Source organism: Saccopteryx leptura, chromosome 1 (genome assembly GCF_036850995.1).
Source record: "Saccopteryx leptura isolate mSacLep1 chromosome 1, mSacLep1_pri_phased_curated, whole genome shotgun sequence".
Classification (NCBI taxonomy): domain Eukaryota; kingdom Metazoa; phylum Chordata; class Mammalia; order Chiroptera; family Emballonuridae; genus Saccopteryx; species Saccopteryx leptura.
The window spans coordinates 349,446,513-349,472,887 of NC_089503.1; the positions used below are offsets into that span (position 1 = coordinate 349,446,513).

Genomic DNA, 26,375 nt, shown 5'->3' on the forward strand with positions numbered 1-26,375 from the left:
TGTGGGTAACATAAATATTAAAAATCAGGAACTATTTGACAATTGGAAAGCATCCCTGTTAAATCAGTGGGTCAAAAAAAGCAAGTGAAAATTATGTGACCATTTGGGAATATGGACATTAATATAAGTAAAAATGGCAGAGTGGATGTATCAAGAGGATTCGAAAAGCATTGGTTCAGAGGTTAGTATTACCAGGACTGAATAGGGCAACATTAATGGCTAAGTCATATTTCTTTGGAAAGTTTTACAATGATTGAGTGATGATGTTAAGGGGCTGAGAAGGAAGTGAGAAACACTTTTCCAAAATCTCCAATAGGACATGCCTTTCTTTCCTAAATTCATTTTTATGTTTTATGCAAAAATTCTTTCAGTAGGATGAGTAGTTAGATAATATTGTTAAAAGCCATTATTCCTCTTTGGTCCAGTCCTGCCAAAAATTCATACTAATAATAACATGCTGAATGAATGTGTTAAAAATTGCATTTAAAAAACCTCAACTCATAATTTAAGAAAAATTTCAGTAAGCAGTAGCAAGTAATCATTGCCGATACTCACAGAAGAGAAGCAATAAAAATTGGTCTGTTAAAATAAAACCAAGCAGGATCAGAGACAGTGTATGGTGTCATTAGATTCTTAGGTCATTAGATTATCTTGGCTAGCTCTTTACTTAGATGAGCCATGTTGCTTGCTTTGGGGCCTCCAAGCAAACCGTATGTGGCAAGAATTGACGTAGGAATACATTTTCAGTACACCACTTCGTGTTATTTCACAGGCCTCTGACATTTGGCCACCCCCCAAATAATCTAGTAGGTTTCATCAATGCCTTCATTTTCTTTTGTAATATTTAAAAAAGGTCTTTGGGTTGGTTTCTATTTAAGCAATTTTCCCACATCCAGAAGTGGAAGATCCTTGAATAAGGAAAGTTAGGCTCTTCCAAAGACACAAACAGTGTATCTTTGTAGGTCAAAAAAAAAAAGGTGGGAGTAGGGGAAAGTAGACATAATCGGAACTCATTCCAAGCCAGCCTTTTCACTTTCCCTTCCTTTCCTATAAATAAAATAAGGTTGAGGAAAAATATTTAAAAAAATATTTGAACAAAAATTTTGTCCCAAGCTCTATACTTCTCTTCCTCCTAGCCAGAGGCCACCCAGGAGCTTGATTAATGTTCTCTATTGGAGAAGTCTGAAGGAATACACTCTTAGAAGGTAAGGTTAAGTGTATCTTCTTTAGTAGGTAACATTTCTGGGCCACACAGAAATGGAACAGTTCATTGGGTTTACCTCCAAGTTTACCAAATTTAAAACTAATTAGCTGTGAGGCTTAGCACATATTATTTTAACTCCTCCAGACCTTCTGTTCTTCTCTGATTAAAAGAAGAGGGCAGATTAGACATTCTCAAAGGTGATTTGAGATTAGAATTTCTCAACTTCAACACTACTGACATTTTGGCCTGGATAATTCTTTGTTGTGGTGGGCTGTTCTATGCACTGTAGAATGTTTAGCAGTGTTCCTGATCTTCACACATGCCAGTAGCATTATCCCTGGTTTGACACCCCAAAATGTTTCTAGACATTGCCAAATGTCCCTATGGGGAAAAGTGGCCAGATTAAATACAATTACATTTTGAGATAAAGAATGAATAATTTTAATACATTAGTGTGCCCAAAATATTAAATGGGATCCTTTTATATTAAAAATTATATTATTTTGATCATGTTGAAAATTATGTTTTGACTGGGTAAATATCAGAATGTTCAAGTCATTGGGCTCTGAAATCAAACCCGGATTCATCTCTTTCCCAGTTTGCGTCATGGGGCCATCTGTTTCACCCCTCTAAGCCTCAGTTTCCATACTGACTTTTTCAAGTTGCTGTGGGAATTAAAGAAATCATTTTATATGAAGTGTTTATAAAGAAACACTTTCATCGTTAGCTGAAATTCAGATTGAACGGAGCATCCCGTATTTTTATTTGTTAGATCTGGCAACCCTATCTGGGAAAGTGAAATCATTTTCTATTCTACCCCACCAAAAACTACAGTTCTAGGTAAAATTTTTAATTTTTATTTTTTTAGTATACAATGTGTATTTTTAATGAAACAATCTGTGACCTTATTTATTTATTTTTTGACGATTGGTTAGAAATTTTTTTTATTAATTTTAATGGGGTGACATTGATAAATGAGGGTACATATGTTCAGAGAAAACATCTCTAGATTTTTTTGACATTTGATTATGTTGCATACCCCTCACCCAAATTCAAATTGTCTTCCGTCACCTTCTATCTGGTTTTCTTTGTGTCCCTCTCCTTCCCCCAACCCCGGTTACCATCACATTCTTATCCATGTCTCTGAGTCTCATTTTTATGTCCTATCTATGTATGGAATCATATACTTCTTAGTTTTTCATGATTTACTTATTTCATTCAGTATAATGTTATCAAGTTCCATCCATGTTATTGTAAATGATCCGATGTCATCATTTCTTATGACTGAGTAGTATTCCATAGTACATATGTACCAAAGCTTTTTAATCTACTTGTTCACATACGGACACTTGGGCTGTTTCCAGATCTTTGCTATTGTGAACAATGCTGCCATAAACATGGGGGTGCATTTCTCCTTTTGGAACAGTGCTATGGTGTTCTTAGGGATATTCCTAAAATTGGGATAGCAGGGTCAAAAGGCAGTTCAATTTTTAATTTTTTGCGGAATCTCCATACTGTTTTCCACAGAGGCTGCACCAGTCTGCATTCCCACCAGTAGTGCAGGAGGGTTTCCTTTTCTCTACATCCTCGCCAGCACTTATTCTGTGTTGTTTTGTTGATGAGCGCCATTCTGACCAGTGTGAGGTGATATCTCATTGTGGCTTTAATTTGCATTTCTCTAATGATTAGTGATGTTGAGTATTTTTTCATATGCCTATTGGCCATCTATATGTCCTCTTTGGAGAAGTGTCTATTCATTTCTTTTGCCCATTTTTTGATTGGATTGTTTGTCTTCCTGATGTTGAATTTTACAAGTTCTTAATAAATTTTGGTTATTAACCCCTTATCAAACGTATTGTCGAATATGTTCTCCCATTGTGTAGTTTGTTTTTTTATTCTGTTCTTATTGTCTTTAGCTATGCAAAAGTTTTTTAGTTTGATATAGTTCCATTTGTTTATCCTGTCTTTTATTTCACTTGACCATGGAGATAAATCGGCAAATATATTGTTGTGAGAGATGTCAGAGAGCTTACTGACTAAGTTTTCTTCTAAGATGCTTATGGTTTCATGACTGACATTTAAGACTTTTATTCATTTTGAGTTTATTTTTGTGAATGGTGTAAGTTGGTGGTCTAGTTTCATTTTTTTGCAGGTAGCTGTCCAATTATCCCAACACCATTTATTATAGAGGCTGTCTTTACTCCATTGTATGCTCTTACCTCCTTTGTCAAATATCGGTTGTCCATAAAGGTGTGGGTTTATTTCTGGGTTCTCTGTTCTGTTCCATTGATCTATATGCCTGTTCTTATGCCAGTACCAGGCTGTTTTGAGTACAATGGCCTTGTAGTATAACTTGATATCAGGAAGTGTGATACCTCCCGCTTTAGTCTTCCTTTTCAAGATTGCTGAGGCTATTCGTGTTCTTTTTTGGTTCCATATATTTTGGAATATGTGTTCTATATCTTTGAAGTGTGTCATTGGTATTTTAATTGGTATTGCATTGAATTTATAAATTGCTTTGGGTAATATAGACATTTTAATGATATTTATTCTTCCTAACCATGAGCAGGGTATATGCTTCCACTTGTTTGTATCTTCCTTGATTTCTTTTATCAATGTTTTATAATTTTCCGAGTACAAGTCTCTAATCTCCTTGGTTAAATTTACTCCTAGGTATGTTATTTTTTTGGTTGCAATAGTGAAGGGGATTGTTTTATTAATTTCTCTTTCTGACAGTTCATTGTTGGTGTATAAAAATGCCTCTGATTTTTGAGTATTAATTTTATATCCTACTACCTAGCTGAATTCATTTATCAGGTTCAGTAGTTTTTTGACTGAGACTTTAGGGTTTTCTATATACAATATCATATCATCTGCAAATAATGATAGTTTTACTTCCTTTTTTCCAATATGGATGCCTTTTATCTCTTCTTCTTGCCTGATTGCTGTGGCTAGGACTTCCAGGACTATGTTGAATAACATTGATGAAAGGGGACACCCCTGCCTTGTTCCTGATCTTAAGGGAATTGCTTTTAATTTTTACCCATTGAGTATGATGTTGGCTGTGGGTTACATAGATGGCCTTTATCATGTTGAGGTATGTTCCCTGTATTCCCACTTTGCTGAGAGTTTTGATCATGATGGGTGCTGGATTTTATCAAATGCATTTTCTGCATCTATTGAAATTATCATGTGGTTTTTCTCCTTTCTTTTGTTTATAGGATGAATCACATTGATTGATTTGCATATATTGTACCAGCCTTGCTTCCCCAGAATAAATCCCACTTGATCATGGTGTATGATTTTTTTCATATATTGCTGGATCCGGTTTGGTAATATCTTGTTGAGGATTTTAGCATCTATATTCATCAGGGATATTGGCCTATAATTTTCTTTCTTTGTGTTGTCTTTGCCAGGTTTTGGAATCAGAATTATGGTCACCTCATAAAAGGAGCTTGGAACTATTCCTTCCTCTTGAATTTTTTGAAATAGCTTGAGAAGAATAAGAGTTAGTTCTTCTTTGAATATTTGGTAGAATTCACTTGTGAAGGCATCAGGCTCAGGACTTTTTTTTGTTTGGAGTTTTTTGATAACTGTTTTGATCTCCTTTGTTGTAATTGGTCTGTTTAGGTTTTCTGATTCTTCCAGATTGATTTTTGGAAGATTGTGTGTTTCAAGGAATTTTTTAATTTCATCAGGTTGTCTAGTTCTTTGGCATACAGTTCTTCATAGTATTTTTTTTACAATATTTTGTATTTCTGTTGTGTCAGTTGTTATTTCTCCACTCTCATTTTTAATTTTATTTATTTGAGTTCTCTCTCTTTTTTTCTTGGTGAGTATAGTTAAAGGTTCATTGATCTTGTTTACCTTTTCAAAGAACCAGCTCCTGGTTTCATTGATCCTCTGTATTGTTTCTTTAGCCTCTATGTCATTTATTTCCACTCTGATTTTTATTATTTTCTTTCTTCTACTACATCTGGGCTTTACTTGCTGTTCTTTTTCTAGTTCTTTTAGATGCAGGGTTAAGTTGTTTATTTGAGCTTTTTCTAGCTTCTTAACGTATGCCTGTAGTGCTATGAACTTCCCTCTCAGTACTGCTTTTGCTTTGTCCCCAAAATTTTGAGTTGTTGTATGCTCATTATCATTTGTTTCTAGAATTTTTTAATTTCTTCTTTGATCTCATTATTAATTCATTCATTATTTAACAACCTGCTATTTAGTTTCCATGTGTTTGAAAATTTTTGAGTTTTTCTGTTGTGGTTGATTTCTAGTTTCAAGTCCTTGTGATTAGAGAAAATGCTTGATATGATTTCAATCTTCTTAAATTTGTTGAGAGTACTTTTGTGCCCTAACATGTGGTCTATCCTAGAGAATGTACCATGAGCACTTGAAAAGAATGTATATTCTGCTGCTTTAGGGTGAAAGGTTCTGAAGAATCTATTAAATCGAGTTGATCTAGTGTGTCCTTTAAGTCTGCTGTTCTTTGTTAATTTTTTTTCTTGAGGATCTATCTAGTGATGTTAGTGGGGTATTGAAATCCCCTACTATTATAGTATTGCTATTGATCTCGCCATTTATATCTATCAAAGTCTGCTTTATATATTTAGGTGCTCCTATATTAGATGTGTAGATATTTATAATGGTTATATCTTCCTGCTGGATTGCTCCCTTTATCATTATGTAGTGGCCTTCTTTATCTCTTACTATAGTCTTTGTTTTAAAGTTCATTTTGCCTGATATAAGTATTGCTACCCCAGCTTTTTTTTCATTTCCATTTGCATGAAATATTTTTTTTCATTCTTTTACCTTTAGTCTATATGTATCTTTTGTTTTAAGGTATGTCTCCTGTAGATAGTATATATATGGGTATTGTTTTCTTATCCAAGCAGCTACCCTATGTATTTTGTTCAAATCATTTAATCCATTTACATTTAAGGTTATTATTGATGTGTAGTTGTTTATTGCCATTTTATTCTTTAAAGCTGTATTCCTCTTTTGCTATATATTCTTTTACAACTTTGATCTGTTTACAACAGGCTCCTTAACATTTCCTGCAGCATTGGTTTGGTTGTAATGAATTCCTTGAGTTTTTTTTTTTTTGTCTGGGAAGCTTTTATTTCTCCTTCAATTTTAAATGATAACCTTGCCAGATAAAGTAGTCTTGGTTGTAGGTTCTTGTTCTGCATTACATTGAATATTTCTTGCCATTCTTTTCTGGCCACAAGTGTTTCTGTTGAGAAGTCAGATGTCATCCTTATGAGGGCTCCTTTGTAGGTGATAGCCTTTTTTTCTCTAGCAGCTTTTAATATTTTCTCTTTATCACTTAGCTTTGGTATTTTAATTATGATGTGTCTTGGTGTAGATTTCTTCGCGTTTCTTTTTAATGCATTTCTCTGTGCTTCTTGAGCTTGTGAGAGTTTTTCCTGCATTAATTTAGGGAAGTTTTAAGCTATGATCTGATTGAACAAAGTCTCTATCACTTGTTCTTTCTCTTCTTCTTCAGGAACCCCTATGATGCGGATGTTATTTCTCTTCATGTTGTCACAGAGCTCTCTTAGAGTTCCCTTAGACTTTTTGAGTCTCTTTTCTTTTTTCTGCTCTGCTACCATGCCTTCATTCAACTTCTCCTTGAACTTGCTGATTCAATCCTCAGCTTCATCCATTCTGTTTTTAATTCCTTCCATTGTGGTCTTCATTTCTGATATTGTATTTGTCATCTCTGACTGATTCTTTTTTAATATTTTAATGTCCTTTTTTTATACTTGCTATTCTTTATTTAGGTGTTCATAATGACCATCCATTGTTGTTCTAAGATCCCTAATCATCCTAACAATCATTATTTTAAACTCTGCATCCAGAAGTTTTGTTATTTCCATATCACTCAGTTCATTTCCTGGAGGTTTCTCTTGTGGTTTCATTTGGATTGCACTTCTCTGTCTTCTCATTATGTCTGTGTGTTTGGGTGTATTGTTTGTAGAGCTGGTTGAGTCTAGGCTTGGTGTTGTCTGCCTCCAATTTTCAGTTGTATTATTTCTAGGTCTTCTTGGGTTGGCATCAGCTGTTATTTTTAATCCACTGTGGGATTTGACTTTTCTGGTAGAGCTGCTTTGAAGTCTTGATTTGTTTGTTTTCTTCTCAGTTTTCTTAACTTGTGGTAGTCTTGTTTACTGATCTTAGCAGGGGACTTATTTGAAACTGTATCCAGGAATGCGGTGGGTGTAACCTGAGACTCTGAAGGCCTGATCTGCCAGTTACTCTCTGGGGTGGTGGGGTATTTTCTCAGCTTCAGTAGGGCGAGGTGTATCTCAGATCTTTATGGAGACCTGAGTTACTGCCCCTCCTCCCTACTTCTTGTTTTTAGCTGTGTCTTGTTGTGCTGATTGGAGCTGAAGAGATATCTGGAGATGGGTCACCCAGAACTACTTTAGTCTTGTATTGTGTGGAAGGATCAACCCCTCCCCCAGCTATGACCACCTCCAGCACTGGATGAGTCAGCTTCGCAGGTCATCCTAAGCATTCCTCTGCCCCTCACTGTCTGTCTCTCTTTCTCTCCCCCTTTTTTTTGGAAGACTAGCCAGCCCTTTCAACACACCTTGTTCCCAGGTCCCCAGGCAAGTGGCTGTGTGCAATATTTTCTGCTCTTTTCCTTGGAGTGAGAACAGCCTCACCCCCCACCCCTGTTCTTGTAATCAGGGGAGACCCACCACTCCTCGGCGCTCCCTACCAGGCTTGGTGTGGCTTCTTCTTTGCTCCTTGGTTTTTGAGAGTTGTTCTTGTAGTCCAGAGTTGGTTTTTCATGCTGATTGTTCGTAAATTAATTTGTAATCCAGTTTGGTGGTATTAGCAGGGAGTCTGTGCATCTGCCTACTCTGGTGCCATCTTCAGGTCTCCAGGTAAAATTTTTAATGAAGATATGCTTCTCTTTTTCCTGGAGTCTTCTGGATTAGTTACAAGCATAGGCCAGGCTTCCATTACATTAGCTTTTTGGAAATGTTTCCATTTGGTTAATTTTATATTCATAGAAATACCTGTTCTAAAAGAGAATATTTTTCAACATGTTAAGATAAGGATGTTAGATGGATGTTGTTCCTGTGGAAATAGAACATATTTTAGAAAGGAACATATTTTGTGACTCTGCCTATGCCGATACTGCCTAAAACTGTTTTGATCTCGGTAGCTATTTAATAATTAATTGGTAATTTCATTTAAAAGGTAGTCTGTATCAACATCAGAAAGGCCTTGTGTAAAAGTTTAAGAGACTTAAACTTTTTCTGGTGGACAATGGATACCCTCTTGATGGTTTTTTGAGCAAGAGAATGACATGATCTTGAAGAAATCAAGCGGTTCTGGAGTCAGTTTTTCACTGATGTGAGAAAAAGAAGTGGAATTGAGAGTTGTAATAGTGGACAGGCTTTGAAAAAATCCTTTTGCTTCATATTTACAAAGCACTGCTTCCATTTTCTAATTTGGTTGCCCCACAAAATTCAATATTAACTATGTAAATTTTTTTTTTAGTTATCCCCCCCCCCCCCCCCCCAGCTAACAGCAATGCTTGCTCATTGCAGTGGAAATGCACTTTGAATGCCTTTTATTTAAATTTTTTTTCTTCATCCCTCAAGATGTGATGTCATCAGCAGGCATGGGCAGCTGTTTAACCTCACGGGCAATAACAAAGTTGGGTGGCACCCTGTCCTTGGCAGGGAGGGGCATAAAACCTGGGCTCCTTTCAGTGTCTGGGATCACAGTTGAAAGCATTTCCTTTTGCCTCCTCAGATGAATAAGTGGCACTGTACAAGCGTTAAAAGAGCTGACTGTCATATGAATTTGGCATTGTCCCCTCCACAATCTCTTGAAGGTCTGTTCGTGGTACCACAGGATTAGTTCTTGACCACTCTGTTCTTTCCATTCCAGAAGAACCCAGACAGCTTTCTTTCTATTGCTCCCACCTCCCAAGTGCTCTCTCTCTTTTTACTGCATGATCTGATCTTGTCCTGTGGGGAAGTTGCATAACTGAGGGTGTTATAAGGTAATACACAGCTCAGTTAGCTCTTCCCCCAAACAAACTTCTCCTGTTTCTTGGGTTTCTTAATGTCTGACTGATGTTAGGACAAAGATGAACCAACAAAAGCGGAACTTGGGTAATTAGGAGACAACTCCACTATGGCTAAAAATGATTTCTTCTAATTAACAATGTTGACAAGCAAAAGATTGTCAATTTTTTCTAGATCTGAAAATCAGGCCAATGGAAGAAATGTTTGTCATAAGAATAAAAAGCATTGGGGTTCACAGAATCCAATTAAATGTATTGAGTTGAATCCACAATTTCAGTCTGAAGATTTTCATACAGTTGTTCTTTGTTATTACTATTTGTGGTAGGAAGAATGCCCCCGTACCCAAAGATGTCTACATCTTAATCCCTGGCTCCCATGAATGTTATGTTACATGGCAAAAGAGACTTCACAGATATAATTAAGGTGATGGACTTTAGGATGAGGAGATTAGCCTAGATCATTCAGGTGCACCTAACCTAATCCCATGCATTCTTAAAAAGAGAGAATTTTCTCCAGCTGGAGGCAAGAGAGAAGCAGCAAAAGAAATTAGTGAATTGCAAGTGTGAGAAGAATTCAATGCCCTGTTCCTGGTACTGAGATGTAGGAAGCCAGGTGTAAGGATCAAAGAGAAGCTTCTAAAAGGGTCAGGGACTGCCAGCTGGCACCCAGCAAAAAAAAGGGACCCCAGTACTACAACTTCAAGGAACTGAATTCTACCCACAGCCTGCATGAGTCTGGAAGCAGATTATTAGGCAGATAAATTATTTTATGCTCACTTTGTTAAAGATGGCTGCTGTTCTCATGTTGTGATGCTCTCATGTAATACAGCTAATTGCCTTTCATGCTCAGGAAGAAGCTTGGTTATGTTAATATGTGTTGGGGGAGGGACTTTCATGCCAAAAGCTTTAAAAGGAAGAGCTAAGAAGCCATTTTGGGGAAGAGTGACCACGTTCTTGTAGAGAGGAGGAGCCCATGTTGTAGAAGGGCAGAGAGGCCACGTGGAGAAGAGGAGGTAGCCAAAATGACAGAATGCTGAAGAAGCCAGTTAGTGCCAGAGAAGGAGATGGGGAACAGAGGTGGATGAGGCAAATAAAGCCTTTGATTCTAGGAAAAAACCAGAAAGAATGGATTTTGGTGCCTGCGTGTTTGTTTTTACTCATTAGTTGGTATGAGTCTATAATAAAGGAAAATGGCCCATCAGTTTTTGGCTCTGCAGATTCTTTATGATCAATCCAAATTAAGTGCGAACCTGCACAGGCCAGGTGGCTGTGATGGTGGCCATGGCTATTGGCTTTACACAAATTCTTTTCCAGAGCCTCCAGTAAGGACTGCAGCTCTGCTGAAACCTTGATTTTATCCTTGTGAGACTAAACAGAAGACCCAGCTGAACTCTACTGTACCCAGATTTCTGAACAACAAAGACTGTGACCTAATAAATGAATGTTGTTTTAAGCTGGGAAATTCATGGTAAGTTGTCATGGCAAAATAGAAATAAATAAATTATTCTTTGTCATTCTTTCTGTCTTCATTCCTATTACCACCATTTTTTTTTTTTGAGGATTTAAAAGTTTTATGTGGATTTGCATCACATATAAAATGGCACCAAGTACCAGGCTCTTCTATCAGATTGTATGTTCTTAAAGGCAGCGTTTTTTTTCTGAAGAGGACACAAGTGAGCAAATCAGAAGGGGGAGGACAGAAGAAAAAGAAATAGTTCCAAAACTCTATACAGAGTAATCTCCAATGACCAGCCTGTCTGTGTATTTTTTTTTTTTTTTTCTGAAGCTGGAAACGGGGAGAGACAGTCAGATGGACTCCCGCATGCGCCCGACCGGGATCCACCCAGCACGCCCACCAGGGGGCGACGCTCTGCCCACCAGGGGGCGATGCTCTGCCCCTCCAGGGCGTCACTCTGTTGCGACCAGAGCCACTCCAGCACCTGGGGCAGAGGCCAAGGAGCCATCCCCAGAGCCTGGGCCATCTTTGCTCCAATGGAGCCTCGCTGCGGGAGGGGAAGAGAGAGACAGAGAGGAAGGAGAGGGGGAGGGGTGGAGAAGCAGATGGGCACTTCTCCTGTGTGCCCTGGCCAGAATCGAACCCGGGACTTCTGCACGCCAGGCTGACGCTCTACCACTGAGCCAACCAGCCAGGGCCCATAGTGTAGTTTTTAAAAATAAATTTTAATGTAAAAGTAACATATGTTCACTCTAGATTACTTGGTAAAAAATAAGCATTAAGAAAAAAATCATACACAATTTAACTACCGATAAATAACTGCTAAATAGTTTGATGTATTTTCTAAATTTTGTCTTTTTAAATAATTTATATATTACATTCACAAAATTAGCAGTATACTGAAGATAGAGTTGTATATCTAATTCTTTTTTAAATTTTTTAAAAAAAGATTTTATTCATCAATTTTAGAGAAAAGAGAGAGAAAAAGAAAGGAGCAAGGAGGGGAGGAGGAGCAGGAAGCATCAATTCCCATATATGCCTTGACCAGGCAAGCCCAGGGTTTCAAACCGGTGAACTCAGTGTTCTAGGTCAATGCTTTATTCACGGCGCCACCACAGGCCAGGCTCTAAATCTATTTTTTAATTGAATTTATGGGGGGGGGGGGCACTGGTTAACAAAATTATACAGCTTTCAGGTGCACAATTCTATAACACATCATATACACTGCATTGTCTGTTCACCATCCCAAGTCAAGTTCGACCATAATTTATTTAATAATTTCCACATTATTAGTCATCTCAGTTGTTTACAATATTGTTGAACTTAAAATCTAATACTATTATTAAAATTTTTGTGTGTGTGTGTGACAGGGACAGAGAGAGAGACAGAGAGGGGAACAGATAGGGATAGACAGACAGGAAGAGAGAGAGATAAGAAGCATCAATTCTTTCTTGCAGCTTTTCAGTTGTTTATTGATTGCTCTCTCATATGTGCCCTGACCAAAGTGCTACAGCAGAGTAAGTGACCCCTTGCTGAAGCCAGTGTCCTTGGGCTCAAGCCAGTGGCTGTGGGCTTCAAGCTAGCGACCTTTGGACTCAAGCCAGCAGCGATGGGGTCATGGCCATGATCCCATGCTCAAACCAGTGACCCAGTGGTCGAGCTGGTAAGCCTGTGCTCAAGCTGGATGAGCCCACACTCAAGCAGTGACCCCAGGGTTTCGAACCTGGGCCCTTCACATCCCAGTCTGATGCTCGATCCACTGTGCCACTGCCTGGTCAGGCTATTATTATTAAAACTTGGATTAAAATCTTTGTTAATAATTTTTGGTTGCATCTCTAATTATACCTTAATGGTAAAGTCCAAGAAGTTGAGGTTATTTAATCCAAATGAAATACTATTTTTAAGGCTCTTTATATAATTTTTCAAATTACTTCGCAGAAAGAAAAGGAAGCGTTTGTTTCATGTAGGACCTCATATCAAGTTATATCTTTATGAACTGTATATATGGATACTTATATCATCATACTTGCACCAGCAGCATTTTTCTAACTCAATCTTTGTTAATATTTTTTTGTTTTGTTGTAATTTCACTACATGAACTTTTGTATATGTATTAAGTCACCTGTAGGAGGTTGGGTGACAGGGTGAAGGAATTAAGGACTACAAATTGGCAGTTACAAAACAGTCACAGGGATGTAATGGACTGTATAAGGAATATAGTCAACAATATTGTTATAACTAGGTATGGTGTCAGATGGGTACTAGACTTTTTTGGGGGATCACTTCATAAAGTTTATAAATATCTAACTACCATGCTGTACAGCTGAAACTAATGTAATATTGAATGTCAATGGTAATTGAAAAAAATTACATTTATTCATTTATCTTCTTTTTGAATCATCTGTTGATGAACTTTGCCTATTTTCATGTACTAGTGTTTTGTATTGATTTATGAGAGCTCTTTATATATTATCATTAATTATTGATATTTTATTATTATATTAATGATAAATCATTACATTAATTATATATTTGTACATAGTACTTGTAAATAATATTTCCATTTTGTAGTTTGTTTTTGAATTTTGTTTATAATATTTATAAAGCATGAGAATTTCAAAGTAATACCCAATCTAGACATTATGGCAGGGGTCCCCAAACTACGGCCCGCGGGCCGCATGCGGCCCCCTGAGGCCATTTATCCGGCCCCAACCGCACTTCCGGAAGGGGCATCTCTTTAATTGGTGGTCAGTGAGAAGAGCACATTGACCATCTCATTAGCCAAAAGCAGGCCCATAGTTCCCATTGAAATACTGGTCAGTTTGTTGATTTAAATTTACTTGTTCTTTATTTTAAATATTGTATTTGTTCCTGTTTTGTTTTTTTACTTTAAAATAAGATATGTGCAGTGTGCACAGGGATTTGTTCACAGTTTTTTTTATAGTCTGGCCCTCCAAAGGTCTGAGGGACAGTGAACTGGCCCCCTGTGTAAAAAGTTTGGGGACCCCTGCATTATGGCAAGTCAATAGCTCTTAAAAAAATTGGCACTCCCTCCCATTCAACTCTATTCCTGCTGCCCCAACCTGGAATAAAAAGTCTACTAGCATTTGGACTTATATTACTTCCAGAGTGGTATAAATTGATTGTATTACTTATATCAATTAGTTATTAAATTCAAGGTATTTTATTAATATTTGATGATTGTTTTATAAGCCCACAATTCTTTTTTTTTTTTTTTTAATAATTTTATTTTTTTAATGGGGTGACATCAATAAATCAGGATACATATATTCAAAGATAACAAGTCCAGGTTATCTTGTCGTTCAATTATGTTGCATACCCACCACCCAAAGTCAGATTGTCCTCTGTCACCTTCTATCTTGTTTTCTTTGTGCCCCTCCCCACCCCCTATCCCTCTCCCATTCCCTCCTCCCCCCGTACCACCACACTCTTATCAATGTCTCTTAGTTTCACTATTATGTCCCACCTACGTATGGAATAATACAGTTCCTGGTTTTTTCTGATTTACTTATTTTGCTTCGTATCATGTTATCAAGATCCCACCATTTTGCTGTAAATGTTCCGATGTCATCATTTCTTATGGCTGAGTAGTATTCCATAGTGTATATGTGCCACATCTTCTTTATCCAGTCATCTATTGATGGGCTTTTTGGTTGTTTCCATGTCCTGGCCACTGTGAACAATGCTGCAATAAACATGGGGCTGCATGTGTCTTTACGTATCAATGTTTCTGAGTTTTTGGGATATATACCCAGTAGAGGGATTGCTGGGTCATAAGGTAGTTCTATTTTCAGTTTTTTGAGGAACCACCATACTTTCTTCCATAATGGTTGTACTACTTTACATTCCCACCAACAGTGTATGAGGGTTCCTTTTTCTCCACAGCCTCTCCAACATTTGCTATTACCTGACTTGCTAATAACAGCTAATCGAACAGGTGTGAGGTGGTATCTCATTGCCGTTTTGATTTGCATTTCTCTAATAGCTAAAGAAGATGAGCATCTTTTCATATATCTGTTGGCCATTTGTATTTCTTCCTGGGAGAAGTGTCTGTTCATATCCTCTTCCCATTTTTTTATTGGATTGTTTGTTTGTTTGTTGTTGAGTTTTATGAGTTCTTTGTATATTTTGGATATTAGGCCCTTATCTGAGCTGTTGTTTGAAAAAATAATTTCCCATTTAGTTGGCTTTCTGTTTATTTTGTTATCAGTTTCTCTTGCTGAGCAAAAACTTCTTAGTCTGATGTAGTCCCATTCATTAATTTTTGCCTTCACTTCTCTTGCCATTGGAGTCAAATTCATAAAATGCTCTTTAAAACCCAGGTCCCTGAGTTGAGTACCTATGTCTTCTTCTATGTACTTAATTGTTTCAGGTCTTATGTTTAGATCTTTGATCCATTTTGAGTTAATTTTTGTACAGGGGGAGAGACTGTAGTCCAGTTTCATTCTTTTGCCTGTGGCTTTCCAGTTTTCCCAGCACCATTTATTGAAGAGGCTTTCTTTTCTCCATTGTGTGTTGTTGGCCCCTTTATCAAAAATTATTTGACTATATATATGTGGTTTTATTTCTGGACTTTCTATTCTGTTCCATTGGTCTGAGTGTCTATTTTTCTGCCAATACCATGCTGTTTTGATTGTCGTGGCCCTATAATAGAATTTGAAGTCAGGTATTGAAATGCCCCCAGCTTCATTCTTTTTCTTTAGGATTGCTTTGGCTATTCGGGGTTTTTTATAGTTCCATATAAATCTGATGATTTTTTGCTCTATTTCTTTAAAAAATGTCATTGGAAGTTTGATGGGAATTGCATTAAATTTGTATATTGCTTTGGGTAATATGGCCATCTTGATTATATTTATTCTTCCTAGCCAAGAACAAGGTATATTCTTCCATCTCATTATATCTTTTTCGATTTCCCTTAACAATGGTTTATAGTTTTCATTATATAAGTCCTTTACATTCTTTGTTATGTTTATTCCTAAGTATTTTATTTTTTTTGTTGCAATCGTGAAGGGGATTATTCTTTTGAGTTCCTTCTCAGTTGTTTCATTGTTGGCATATAGAAAGGCTATTGACTTCTGTATGTTAATTTTGTATCCTGCGACCTTACTGTATTGGCTTATTGTTTCTAGTAGTCTTTTTGTGGATTCTTTGGGGTTTTCGATGTATAGGATCATATCATCTGCAAAAAGTGATACCTTTACTTCTTCTTTTCCGATATGGATGCCTTTTATTTCTTTGTCTTGTCTGATTGCTCTGGCTAGAACCTCTAGTACCACATTAAATAAGAGTGGAGAGAGTGGACAACCCTGTCTTGATCCTGATTTAAGGGGGAAAGCCTTCAGTTTAGTGCCATTTAATATGATGTTAGCTGATGGTTTATCATATATGGCTTTTATCATGTTGAGATATTTTTCTTCTATACCCATTTTGTTTGTTGAGAGTCTTAAACATAAAATTGTGTTGTATTTTATCAAAAGCCTTTTCTGCATCTATTGATAAGATCATGTGGTTTTTGTTCTTTGTTTTGTTGATATGGTGTATTACATTAACCGTTTTACGTATGTTGAACCATCCTTGAGATTCTGGGATGAATCCCACTTGATCATGATGTATTATTTTTTTAATATGTTGTTGTATTCGATTTGCTAGTATTTTGTTTAGTATTTTAGCATCTGTATTCATTAGAGATATTGGTCTGTAGTTTTCTTTTTTTGTGCCATCCTTGCCTGGTTTTGGTATGAGGGTTATGTTGGCCTCATAAAATGTGTTTGGAAGTATTGCTTCTTCTTCAATTTTTTGGAAGACTTTGAGTAGAATAGGAACCAAGTCTTCTTTGAATGTTTGATAAAATTCGCTGGTATAGCCGTCAGGGCCTGAACTTTTATTTTTGGGGAGGTTTTTAATGGTTTTTTCTATTTCTTCTCTATTAATAGGTCTGTTTAGGCTTTCTGCTTCTTCTTAACTCAGTCTAGGAAGGTTGTATTGTTCTAGGAGTTTATCCATTTCTTCTAGGTTGTTGAATTTAGTGGCATAAAGTTTTTCATAGTATTCTACAATAATTCCTTGTATATCTACGGTGTCCATGGTGATTTCTCCTCTTTCATTTTGGATTTTGTTTATATGAGTTCTTTCTCTTTTTTCCTTGGTAAGTCTTGCCAAGGGTTTGTCAATTTTGTTGATCTTTTCAAAGAACCAGCTCCTTGTTCTATTAATTTTTTCTATAGTTTTTCTGTTCTCTAATTCATTTATTTCTGCTCTGATTTTTATTATCTCCTTTCTTCGGCTGGTTTTGGGTTGTCTTTGTTCTTCTTTTTCTAGCTCCTTAAGGTGGGAAGTTAAGTGGTTCACTTGGGCTCTCTCTTGTTTGTTCATATATGCCTGAAGTGATATGAACTTCCCTCTTATCACTGCTTTTGCTGCATCCCATAGATTCTGATATGTCGTATTGTCATTTTCATTAGTCTGTATATATCTTTTGATCTCTGCACTTATTTCTTCTTTGACCCATTCATTTTTTAAAAGTATGTTGTTTAGTTTCCACATTTTTTTGGGATTTTTTTCCTCTTTTTTGCCGTTGAATTCTAGTTTCAAGGCTTTATGATCAGAAAATATGCTTGGTACAACTTCAATTTTTCTGAATTTGCTGATGTTGTTTTTGTGGCCCAACATATGGTCAATTCTTGAGAATGATCCATGTACACTGGAGAAAAATGTATACTCAGTCACTTTGGGATGAAATGTCCTGTAGATGTCTATCATATCCAGGTGCTCTAGTGTTTTGTTTAAGGCCACTATGTCTTTGTTGATTCTCTGTTTGGATGACCGATCTAGAGCCGTCAGCGGTGTATTGAGGTCTCCAAGTATGATTGTATTTTTGTCAGTTTTTGTTTTAAGATCAATAAGTAGCTGTCTTATATATTTTGGTGCTCCTTGGTTTGGTGCATATATATTAAGAATTGTTATGTCTTCTTGATTCAGTGTCCCCTTAGCCATTATGAAATGGCCATTTTTGTCTCTGAGTACTTTTCCTGTTTTGTAGTCAGCATTATCCGATATGAGTATTGCTACACCTGCTTTTTTTTGGATTATATTTGCTTGGAGTATTGTTTTCCAGCCTTTCACTTTGAATTTGTTTTTATCCTTGTTACTTAGATGAGTTTCCTGTAGGCAGCATACAGTTGGATTTTCTTTTTTAATCCATTCTGCTACTCTGTGCCTTTTTATTGGTGAGTTTAATCCGTTTACATTTAGTGTAATTATTGATACTTGTGAGTTCCCTATTGCCATTTTATATCTTGCTTTCTGTTAGTTTTGTGTCTTGTTTGATCCTTCTCTTTTGTTTTTCTATCTTTTGTTTTTATTTGGTTGTATTCCATACATCTTTCCTCTGTTGTTATCTTTTTTATCTCATGTGCTTCTGTGGTGGTTTTTTCAATGGTGGTTACCTTTGAGTAATGAAAAGGGTCCCTACCCTGTTCATTGTAGCGAACTATTTTGTGAGTACTTTTGCACTCCATCGTCCTTTGCTACTGTTAATCTCCATCTTCTCCCCCTCTTTCTTTTTGTTGTTGTCACAGTTTAAATTTGGTTTTATTTTGTTCTTCTTGGAGCTTTTACTTGTGGCTCTGTTTTTTTTTGTTCTTTGTATCTGATTGGAGAACCCCCTTTAGTAATTCCTGGAGTGGGGGTTTTCTGATGATAAATTCCCTCATCTTTTCTGTATCTGTGAATGTTTTTATTTCTCCTTCATATTTGAAGGATAGCTTTGATAGGTATAGTATTCGTGGCTGAAAGTTCCTCTCTTTCAGGACTTTAAATATTGGGGTCCACTCTCTTCTAGCTTGTAGAGTTTCTGCTGAGAAATCTGATGATAATCTAATGGGCCTTCCTTTATATGTTGTATTCTTCTTTTCCCTGGCTGCCTTGAGAATTTTTTCTTTGCTGTTGGTTTGTGTCAATTTCATTATGATATGCCTTGGAGTAGGTTTGTTGGGGTTAAGAAAACTCGGAGTTCTGTTTGCTTCTTGAACTTGAGGCTTTAGTTCTATCCACAGGCTTGGGAAGTTCTCATCTATTATTTGTTTGAGTATGTTCTCCATTCCATTTTCTCTCTCTTCTCCCTCTGATATACCTATTATTCTTATGTTATTCTTTTTGATGGAGTCAGATAATTCTTGTAGAAGCCCACAATTCTTTTAGAATTATCAGATATATTAACTTCGTGCCTCAGTATTATGTGTATTTTTTTTTTTTTTGTATTTTTCTGAAGCTGGAAATGGGGAGAGACAGTCAGACAGACTCCCGCATGCGCCCGACCGGGATCCACCCGGCATGCCCACCATGGGGCGACGCTCTGCCCACCAGGGGGTGATGCTCTGCCCCTCCGGGGGGTCGCTCTGCCGTGACCAGAGCCACTCTAGCGCCTGGGGCAGAGGCCAAGGAGCCATCCCCAGCGCCCAGGCCATCTTTGCTCCAATGGAGCCTTAGCTGCGGGAGGGGAAGAGAGAGACAGAGAGGAAGGAGGGGGGGTGGAGAAGCAAATGGGTGCTTCTCCTATGTGCCCTGGCCGGGAATTGAACCCGGGTCCCCCGCACGCCAGGCCGACGCTCTACCACTGAGCCAACCGGCCAGGGCCTATTATGTGTATTTTAACTGGATTCTAACTGGTTATTATAATGCTCTAAGTGAAATGCTAGACTCCATTGATTATTGTGAATGAGTCATAAACACAGATAACTTTAGAGTTTGAGTTGCATGTAAACTGGGAGTTGAAGAGATAGCCACTCATTCTGAAGAGTGACTTTGGGAATAAGTGTTTCAGAATTTTTGCCACAGCAGTCAAATAAGCATCATTATTTTTGGAAATTTTTTTTCTCCACTGTCTTACTCTTGATAAGGTTTGATTATCTTTGTTTTTAACTAGGCTACTTAGGCATCTATTTTTAAAAGAATTAATTTACTCTCTCACTTATATAGTAGTAACACATAAAATTAATCATGTTTCATTTTGAAAGAATTGAGAGCAGAAATGCCAAACATATTCTTATGACCAGGATCTTTAAAAAAATGTTTTAAAAGTGATTTTTGAGAGAGAAAAGGGCGAGGGAAAGCAAGAGAGAGACAGAGAGACACTGATTTGTTGTTCCACTTGTTTATGCAATCACTGATCGATTCTTGTATGTCACGACTGGGGATTGAACCCACAAGCTTGATCTATCTGGACAACAACTCAGCCAATGGAGCTACCTGGTCGGGACTGTGACCAGGATCTTCCAGAGGTGGTTCAGGTGATATGTTGAGGAGTCTGGGGATTACTCAAGCTCAGCAAATGTACAAAGGTTGTACAAAAGATGCTGCAACCACTAGTGAACTGGGAGGCAGGTGTGACAAAATTCATGCTATACATTTACCAGCCTGGGTTAAAGTAAGTTTAATTTGAAAGTTCAAATACAAACAGATTTTCAAATTTATATAGTATCTTTGAGATAAAATACAAAGACATTTTTTCTCATTTGTTTTGGAAAGTGTTACTTGATTTGTGAAAAACAGCTCTCTGTGGAAATAGTTAGATAGGGTTTTTTTTTCTATTTGAAAAATGCTGATGATGAATACTGAGGAAATTTCCTTTCTTCCATACCAACATCTGGCTTGGTTTCTTTAAGGGCTCAATCTTCAAAGGTTAGGAAAAGAGGCCTGACTTGCATTTCTGACAATACCTGGGTCTGTGTAGGTTTCATATACAGATTGCTTTTAAGGGGAAGATTTAGTACATGTGACCTCACCTGGATTTTTAGCTGAGGGCACACTAGAAAGATCTTGAGCCATGGTTGAAAACTTAAGATCTTTCCAAAGCTTCTTATATTAGAAACTCATACACCTGCAAAGCAAAAATTACTTTAGCTCCTTTTAGTCCTCATCATTAGCTTGCAAAATTCACTATTCAATGTCCTCTAGACCAGCGGTCCCCAACCCCCGGGCTGAGGACCAGTACTGGTCCGTGGGCCATTTGGTACTGGTCTGCAGAGAAAGAATAAATAACTTACATTATTTCCATTTTATTTATATTTAAGTCCGAACAATGTTTTATATTTTAAAAAATGACCAGATTCCCTCTGTTACATCCGTCTAAGACTCACTCTTGACGCTTGTCTCGGTCACGTGATACATTTATCCGTCCCACCCTAAAGGCTGGTCCGTGAAAATATATATTTTCTGACATTAAACCGGTCCATGGCCCAAAAAAGGTTGGGGAACACTGCTCTAGACAACTAACCATCATTTTTTATTCTGCTGTTCAAATATTTTAAATAATCTCAGGTTGGTAAAGCAAATCTTATGTGTACAAACCCAGTGATGGAAAACACTGCTCTTCTTTCCTCTTCGGATGGTGGGTGGAACCCAGGGCTCTCCACACAGTTTCCCTTAGATGACATTGACCTTATCTAAAGTTCTTCTGGGATTTGAAAAACCAGTTCTTGGCTCAAGCAAACATGCATGGTGATTTAAAGTTTTCACTAAAATGATTCCTGCCAATTAAAAAACAAAAGAAGATAAATTAAAAATGATTTTTAGGAAACTGGGTTTATTACCAGTAGTTCTTGTAGAAAAACAATAATTCTTTAAAAAAATTTAAATATCTATTTTTTATGTATATAACCATTTTTTCTTTTACCTATCTACCTACATTGAAACTTCATTTTTAGATAAAAAAACATGTATTGGTTTATAATACCACACAATTTTATAGGCCAAATATGCTCATAGCAACTTTGTTTCTCAATCATTTCTTTTTCAGTTTTGGCTAAACACCTCCTCAGAATAATATGCTACTTTTTTGGAGAAAAGTTGTCTCTTCACTGAGGTTTGGTGACATCATTTGATATAACATCAGAATGAACACTGAATATTAAAAAACTCCAAAGAGAAGGTGTTTTAAATCACTGGGCAAACTCTTGGCACCAGTTTTTAGAAGCAACTGCCTCAATTAGCCAGTCCAGAAAATATGCCACATTGTTTGTAGAGAATCTGACTCCTTAAATTATAGAACTGGTAGGATGCTGTACACTGGGTCTACTTTACTGGAGTACGTCATCCTTGGATCAAATTCAATGAAGGATTCATCATCTTCCCAGGTGACACTGGGCAAACCAAGGTTTAGTCTCCTTTTATTGCCAGGGAGAGATTGATGGTTGTGGGGAGAAAAGTATGCAAAAGTTGGCAGTTCTAGCTGGCTGGGGCTTTCAGGTTTGTCCAAGTGAAAGTCCAGGGGTGTGAACCCAGGTAAACTAAATGTTTACCACTGAAGAAGCCACCATCGAACTGAAACCACCGAGGTGCATAGTTCCATTCACAGAGAGCATACCATCCATATAGCCGCAATTTTCTCTGTGAATGATTTTGGAATGTAGGTTAGCTCATTTAAGTTTTGCTAAACATGCAAGAGGAAGATTTTTTTACCATGATAGGTAGTGGTTACATCCATAGCGTTCCTTAATAAAAAACACAGTTATGTCACTGTAGAGATTTTGAGCTTTGGCTCATTAAGTATAGGAGTTTGTTGTATTTCATGATTTCAGTGGCAAACACTACTTTTTCACAGTGGTTAGCAGAATACATGCCATCAGTTGTGAAAAGCAAGATTTAAATGGTGAATGGAATAAGGTAGGGCCTTATTTTCATAAAAATCTAACTCCATCAATAGCTTCAGAAAATGAAAATGTAATTTTTGAAAACTGGGTGATTATAGGTAAAAATCTCTTAATTAAAAAATTTTTAAATGTTTATTGATTTTAGTAAGAGAAGAAGGAAGAGAGAGAGAAAGAGAGAGAGGAACATTGATCTGTACCTATATGTGCCCTGACTTTGAAATTCTTAAAGTACTCTGTGGCATGATCATCCTCTAAATTTCATAACAAATACACTATACATATTGGAAAGTTTTATATTTTTAAGATTCAGCAAAATAATGATCTTATTTTGATAAGATGAGATAGTTTGTTTTTGTTAATAGGTGTTAAGCATAAAAAGATGGACTGTCTCAAGGAAGAAATGAAGAAAGCAAACTGTATTGAAAAGAAAGACATGCAAAATGCTGTTAATTAGTTGTAGTGGTAAGACAAACAAACAAATAAAAACAGTCTTATGCCTGACCAGGCGGTGGTGCAGTAGATATAGCATCAGACTGGGACGTGGAGGACCCAGGTTCAAAACCCCAAGGTCACTAGCTTGAGTGCGGGCTCATCCAGCTTGAGCACAGGCTCACCAGCTTAAGCACGGGGTCTCTGGCTTGAGCATGGGATCATAGACATGACCCCATGGCCACCAGCTTGAACTCAAAGGTCATTGGCTTGAAGCCCAAGATTGCTGGCTTCAGCCAGCAAGGTCATAGGCTTGAGTAAGGGGTCACTCATTCTGCTGTAGCCCCCTGGTCAAGGTACACATGAGAAAGCAGTCAATGAACAGCTAAGAAGACTAAGGAGCTGCAATAAAGAATTGATGCTTCTCGCCCTGGCCGGTTGGCTCAGTGGTAGAGCGTTGGCCTGGCATGCAGGAATCCCGGGTTCAATTCCCGGCCAGGGCACACAGGAGAAGCACCCATTTGCTTCTCCACCCCTCCCCCTCTCCTTCCTCTCTCTCTCTCTCTTCCCCTCCCGCAGCCAGGGCTCCATTGGAGCAAAGTTGGCCCAGGCGCTGAGGATAGCTCTATGGCCTCTGCCTCAGGTGCTAGAATGGCTCTGGTTGCAACAGAGCGAAGCCCCAGATGAGCGGAGCATCACCCCTTGGTGGGCATGCCGGGTGGATCCTGGTCAGGCGCATGCAGGAGTCTGACTGTCTCCCGGTTTCCAACTTCAGAAAAATACCAAAAAAAAAAAAGAATTGATGCTTCTCATCTCTCTCCCTTCCTGTCTGTCTGTCCCTATTTGTCCTTCTCTCTGTCTCTCTCTCTCTGTCTCTGTCCCAACAAGCCCCCCCCCCCCAAAAAAAAAAGTCTTATGATGTTGCAGAACAGAATCTGCAAGTATATAGGCTATGGGAACTCAATCAGTCTCTTTACTCCACATTTAGCAAATACCCAGTTGCCCACTGTATGAGATACTAAAAGTAGAAATATTGAAAATTTGGTTACTGCTTTCAAGAAGCTCACACATAGGCAAATAAACATGGTAGTTGCCGTAGTTATAGTGAACAACATTCAGGAAGAGTAAAGAAAGTAGCAGCTAATTTTTCCTAAGGGAAGAGAAAGTAATGCTTAAATTGACACTTGAAGAAAGAGGGAGACTAATCATGGGGAGAAAGAGGAGAGAGGTCCAGAGGGCTGGAGAAAAGGTGATGTGTTTAGAGAATGAAGATTAGTTGGACTTGGTTCTTTGAGGGGAAGGTGGGAAGAACATGTAGACAGCTTGATAAGGTCTAGGTCCTGTAGGACTATAGAGTTTACTTTTGGGTAATAACAAATGACCTAAGAATCTTGAGCAGATGATTGACACAAAGAGACTTCTGTAAATGTATTTCTCTGAGAGCTCTGCAAAATATGAGTTGGAAGGGCCGACACTTGGGAGGCAGTTGTTGCAGAGGTGGGAGCAGAGAGGATGCAGCTATGTGGTAGAAGTGAGACGACATGGATTACTGCAGTTTCCCTCTGGTGGTCCCATAACAGTCAGTCTCAGCTTCGACCGTATGCTGGACTGAGAGTCAGTGGAATACCCGCTATTCTATCTGGTTCTCTTTAATCAGTCACCAGTTTGGAGGTGATATAAAATTCAAAAAAACACACTCTGAGGAGGGTACAAGTTATATTATTTTTCTTACTTTTTTTTTTTCCTAAAATATTGGATTAGAACTTACAAATTTTGATTCTCTACAAATATACACATACAGTGACAATATGTGTAAGTCAAATTCAATTTAAAACTGAATTATGAAAGCCTCAAGAGAAAGACAGTTTCTTACAAGGGAGTTGATTTCTTGGGTGTTAGGATTTCAACCTAAAAGTTTGGGAGGAACAGCCTGACCTGTGGTGGCTCAGTGGACACCTGGAATACTGAGGTCACCTGTTCAAAAGCCCAAGCAAGCCCCACGCCACATATGAGAAATAACTAGGAGTTGATGCTTCCTGCTCTTCTCCCAACCTTGCCTTTCTTCTTTCTTTAAAATCAATAAGTAAAATATGGAAAAAAAATGGAGAGGAACACAAACATTCAGACTGTAACAGGTCCTGAACAAACTTCATAGAAGAATATGGCAGATGCTCACTCGAGGATATTATATTCAAAAGCTAGTGTTGTGCATAAATATTTTCTAAATTATTTTCAGTATCTTATTATAAATCAATCTTCCATTTACTTATCTAAATCTTTTTCAAATCTGAGATCCTTGTCTATATTTCACTTGTTCTACAGTATTAAGAATAGCTTACTTTCAAATGTAATGGAAAACAAAATTTAAGAAAAAGAATCTTATTTTTCATTGCTCTGTGTTTGCTCTTCTGGATATGTTAAAGACTTCTAAATCATGGGTTTGCATACTCCAGTCATCACTACAGTTGCTTACTATCTCTTTGAACTTTTCTCAGAGCATTTGGTAGCTTAGATTCCCTCCTCTCAACAAGCTTTGGGAATTGCTATGATGTAGGACCTCGATGTTAACATGCTAATGGAGAGAATTCAGAGGTCTGGAGACATTTCATAAAAGGTTATTTGGGGAGAATGTAATATTGGCCTATCAAGTTGGCTAGTAGCCTGTTCATGTTCGTATCTTTCATCTTTGGCAGAGCTTTTTCTATTGGAGTCATTGAAAATTTATCTAGTTTCTTTTAGTCACTTTTTGGCATTCCTGATTTCTTTTTAATATTTTGAAAAATATGTAGATTTTCCCTCTTCCTAGTAAAGAGCCCATGAGAAGAAGCAACATTTTAGTGGGCCTTTATGATTTCTGAGAGGAGAGATAGTCTACATTTCTTTTACATCCTTTAATTTATTTGAGCCAGAATGGGCCACCTTTTCCAGAAGATCATGTATGATATGCTGGTGTTCATTGTATTTTCTCACACCATACCCTTTTTCCCTGTAGTTTAACCAATTACACCAAGATGCATTGCTCATACACTTTGGGTAAGCCCTAAGCTAATTGCTGCAAGGGTTATAAAAGTGAATTAGACAGTTTTTGCCCTCAAGCAGTTTATGATCTGTGGGATGAAGGAAATAAATGGTAAGTATACCAAAGCTGTAATATACAAACAAAAATAAGTATAATTTCTGTTTCCATTTTTATTCCTTACTTGGGTTAAATTTATCTAAAGCTTTCTGATCAAAGCTCTGTAGAATAAAGGAGACTGAGAAGAGAAAAGCAAAGTGCCTGGATTGAATCTCCTCATCATGTGCTCTGAATAGTCTTGCTTCAAAGGATGAAGTCCAGATGTTGGATTTATCCCATAGTTCAGTGAATGACAAAAATCATAATACTATATCATTTATAGGTTCTCTATTTATACACAGCCTAAGATAAAGTATTAACCTTCTTTATTATTATTATTTTTTTTGCCCAAAGGCTTCACTGGCAGTCAGACAAATAAACATAGCTGGAAATAGTATATTCTTGAGTTAATAACATTAAAATTGGTTGTCTTTGGACTGTCATAGTGCCAA

The 26,375-nt window shown here is 37.4% G+C and overlaps 1 protein-coding gene across 6 annotated transcripts in view; it reads left to right on the plus strand.

Annotated features, from left to right (window-relative positions):
* FILIP1 (filamin A interacting protein 1) overlaps nucleotides 1-26,375 on the plus strand; it is a 242,283-nt gene that overhangs the window by 33,990 nt on the left and 181,918 nt on the right. The window contains exon 2 of one of the 6 annotated variants that reach the window (XM_066358998.1): nucleotides 1,137-1,205. The exons of the other annotated variants lie outside the window; for them this stretch is intronic. The gene's annotated coding sequence lies outside the window, so the exon portion shown is untranslated. The remainder of the gene's footprint in view (nucleotides 1-1,136; nucleotides 1,206-26,375) is intronic. 6 annotated transcript variants of the gene reach the window in all.